This window comes from Myotis yumanensis, unplaced genomic scaffold (genome assembly GCF_028538775.1).
Source record: "Myotis yumanensis isolate MYYU_CA2020_CCGP unplaced genomic scaffold, mMyoYum1.0.hap1 SCAF_2, whole genome shotgun sequence".
In the NCBI taxonomy this organism is placed as follows: Eukaryota; Metazoa; Chordata; class Mammalia; order Chiroptera; family Vespertilionidae; genus Myotis; species Myotis yumanensis.
The window spans coordinates 60,871,177-60,875,536 of NW_027223753.1; the positions used below are offsets into that span (position 1 = coordinate 60,871,177).

The window sequence follows — 4,360 nt, forward strand, 5'->3', positions numbered from 1 at the left end:
GATGGAAAGATAGGACTTACTAGAGATGGTCCCACAACTCTTGAGATTTAATAATGGGTGGAAAAATATAATGGTTAAAAACTGGGGGGAGGGGTTTGGACTCAACAGATTGTGGTGCAAATCTTGTCTCTATTACTCAGTCACTAAATGGCCTTTGACAAATGGTTTACTCTTCTCCATCTCTGTTTTTATGTCTTCAAATAGAAATAATAATGACTACCTCTGAGTGTTTTTAGAATTAAATAAGTTCACATAGGTATCTTGTGAAATCCTGAAGTTTCTCTATGTATTTATTTCCCTCAGTAAACTTTTCCCCTCATTTAATAATACTCTTCCCTTTCTCCACTATTATGGAATGTAAGAAAGAGTGCTCTTTGGGTTATAATAGAGAATATTTCTCAGATTTTTCTCCCACAGAGAACAAAGAATTTTACAAAAGGACCTCTATTCTTGGGCCATCATTATCCTCAGTGTCTGACTGACGTGGAGCAAATGCATGGCCACATTTGAATGCCCCTCTATTTTCTGCAGCAGCAGTCAAGGTCAGAATGATACCATTGGCCATCAAAAAGTGCAATGTGTTGGATCTTGAAAGGCTTTAACTAGAAATTCTTCCCCCTCTCATATTCACCACCCTAAAGGCCAGTCTCAAAGCTTTTTAGTTTCTCTTCGCACTTTTATTTTTGGTCCCATACGTTCTTAGTGTGCCTTGCCTTGAACTATCTGAGGTTCATTGTTTACTTTCTTCTTTGGAGTGTATTTCTAGCAGGTTATTCTTAGTGGCCTTTTGTTCAACTTCTCAGAATCCTTCAGACTTTTAAGACAACGGCAAATTAAAAGTTAAGGTATTATTATTTGTGGCTTGCTGCAATTCCATCTTAATTTATGAGATGGCTTAGCCTAGAAGTGCCAAAGCTTTCAAACTTCTGACTCTGAGCCTGCCACAATACTTCAAATGTCTCTCAGACTGTACAAAGACTCCTGAATAAGCCAGCAGAATGATTTTTCTACTGTTACAGAGTCTGAAACACAAAGTTTTAACCCCTGAAAAGTTGTCCAGGGGATTCACAGGCAGATGGTAATAGTTGAACTTTCCCGGCATGATGATGCCATTTGACTACAGACGGCTGCTCCTAGTTCACCTGTATACCCCTCATATTTTTCATCTTAGTCAACTTCAACTTCTTTAACTTTCTTAAAAAGGAATGAATGTTCTTGTTAAAATATTTACCTCTAGCTACGTGTGACACTGAAGAATAACCAATTAAAAAATTTAAAAAAATGATTACTTTCCCTCCAGGATATATGTAGTACCAAACCACCTGTGTTAAAGAAACATCTAGCTTTTTCCAACTTGCCGGCACGATGGCTCCCGCAAAGAAAGGTGGCGAGAAGAAGAAGGGCCGATCCGCCATGAACAAGGTGGTGCCCAGGGAGCACACCATCAACATCCACGGTGCATCCACTGCGTGGGTTTCAAGAAGCGTGCCCCTCGGGCACTCAAGGAGACCCGGAAATTTGCCATGAAGGAGAGGGGAACTCCAGACGCGAGCATCGACACCAGGCTCAACAAAGCTGTCTGGGCCGAAGGAATAAGGAATGCCCCACATCGTACCCGGGTACATTTGTCCAGAAAACGTAATGAGGATGAAGATTCACCAAACAAGCTGTGTACATTGGTCACCTATGTGCCTGTCACCACTTTCAAAAATCTACAGGCCGTTAATGTGGACGAGAACTAATGCTGATGGTCGAATAAAGTTACACAACTGGAGAGAGAGAGAGAGATCTAAACTCAGTACGGTATGATAGGACTCTAGGTACAGGTGTACCTTGGAGATATTGTGGGTTTGGTTCCAGACCATGGCAGTAAAGTGAGTCGTAATCTTTTTGCTGGTGGAGGGTCTCCCCTTCAATTTGTAAACAATGCACCATCTGTGAAGTGGTATAAAGCAAAGCATGATAAAAAGGCAGACAGATCAGAAACAGTATAGCTCAACCTTAAATTATTCATTTATTAAAAATTATTTAAAAGTTAAATTAATGCCTTTAACCATGCTACATCTTGACTCAGTTTTTTGGATGGTGAATACTTATTACTGATCAATTACATCTTAGTCTCAATTTTTAAAACTCCTGCTCAAAATTCTGTTGATGGATGTATCCTGGGATGTTATAGATTGACAGTAGAGACAATGAAATCCCGAATGCTCAGTTGCCACAATGGTCTTGGCAAGGCAGGAACTGTGTGCATGGCCATACCCTGAAGCACGCCTTTTGCATGTGAGATGGCTATTTTGATTTCATTGTTTGGACTGTCACACTGAAACTTTATTATTTATTTATTTATTTATTTTTTTAATTAAATCTTTATTGTTCAGATTATTACATTTGTTCCTCTTTTTTCCCCCCATAACTCCCCTCCTTCCAGTTACCACCCCACCCTTCGCCCTCACTCCCCACCCACTGTGTTCATCCATAGGTGCACGATTTTTGTCCAGTCTCTTCCCGCATCTCCCACACCCCTTTTCCCCCCAAGAATAGTCAGTCCATTCCCTTTCTATGTCCCTGATTCTATTATAACCACCAGTTCATTCTGTACATCAGGTTATTTATTCACTTGATTCTTTTTTTTTTTTTAAATATATTTTTTATTGATTTTTCACAGAGAGGAAGGGAGAGAGATAGAGAGTTAGAAACATCGATGAGAGAGAAACATCGATCAGCTGCCTCCTGCACATCTCCTACTGGGGATATGCCCGCAACCAAGGTACATGCCCTTGACCGGAATCGAACCTGGGACCTTTCGGTCCGTAGGCCGACGCTCTATCCACTGAGCCAAACCGGTTTTGGCAATTCACTTGATTCTTAGATTCATTTGTTGATAGATGCATATTTGTTGTTCATAGTTTGTATCTTTACCTTTTTCTTCTTCTTCCTCTTCTTAAAGGATACCTTTCAGCATTTCATATAATACTGGTTTGGTGGTGATGAACTCCTTTAGCTTTTCCTTATCTGTGAAGCTCTTTATCTGACCTTCAATTCTGAATGATAGCTTTGCTGGATAAAGTAATCTTGGTTGTAGGTTCTTGCTATTCATCACTTTGAATATTTCTTGCCACTCCTTTCTGGCCTGCAAAGTTTCTGTTGAGAAATCAGCTGACAGTCGTATGGGTATTCCCTTGTAAGTAACTGAGTTTCTTTCTCTTGCTGCTTTTAAGATTCTCTCTTTGTCTTTTGCTCTTGGCATTTTAATGATGATGTGTCTTGGTGTGGTCCTCTTTGGATTCCTTTTGTTTGGGGTTCTCTGTGCTTCCTGGACTTGGAAGTCCATTTCTTTCACCAGGTGGGGGTTTTCTGTCATTATTTCTTCAAATATGTTTTCAATATCTTGCTGTCTCTCATCTTCTGGTACCCCTATAATTCTGATGTTGGTACGTTTGAAGCTGTCCCAGAGGCTCCTTACACTATCTTCGTATTTTTGGGTTCTTTTTTCATTTTGCTTTTCCGGTTGGGTGTTTCTCGCTTCTTCGTATTTCAAATCTTTGACTTGATTCTTGCGCTCCTCTGGTTTGCTGTTGGGAGTCTGTATAATATTCTTTATTTCAGTCAGTGTATGCTTACTTTCTAGATGGTCCTTTATCACACCATCGAGGGTCTCATTAGATTTCCTGTACATCTCATCAAGTTTATCGACAGACTCTAGAAGCCTCTTGAGAGACCTCAAAAGTGTGGTTCTGAACTCAATATCCTCCCTTGATAGTTTTGTCCTGTTTCTTTGTCTCCGCATTTTTTACGCTTTCTTGGTACACCCCCTAGTGGTCTTTGTGCACAGTCTTGTTGTAGTTAAGCCTTGATTGTTATAGTTAATACTAGAGGGATTTGACCTCCAGGCCGACTGGCTGTGATAATCAGCTGTGTTTGCAGTGGAAGAACTTGTGTCCTCTAGGGAGGTGCTAATCTAGCCTTTGCCTGAGGCTATCTGGCAAATGCCTCTGTGCAGGGCTTGGGCAGGGCGGGTCCCAAGGGATCAACAGGGCGGAGGAGGGAGCAGTTATGGCTGCTCTCAGTCCGTCCCCAGGGGGTCTGCCTCTCTGTCCCAGCAACAGCTGCAAACCTCGGAGGGACCGTAGCCAGACAGTCCTGCTTCTCCCGTTTGAGTCTGGGTCCCTAGAGACTCGCCCGGATCTGGAGCTCAGAGTCTGAGGCTCCCTCCAGATTGAAACAGACAACCACGCCCTCAGCCACCAGCTCGCGCGGCGCGCACTCTGCACCTTAGTATTTTACTTCAGCACTGCGCCTCCTCTGATTCTCGGTTCCTCCTAGTTGTAGAACTTCTATTCAGCCAGCCTTCCTGTGG

General features: G+C 42.1%; 1 pseudogene; it reads left to right on the top strand.

Annotated features, from left to right (window-relative positions):
• The first annotated feature begins 1,365 nt into the window (after positions 1-1,365).
• Positions 1,366-1,742, top strand: LOC139001861 (large ribosomal subunit protein eL31-like; annotated as a pseudogene).
• Positions 1,743-4,360: the final 2,618 nt, after the last annotated feature.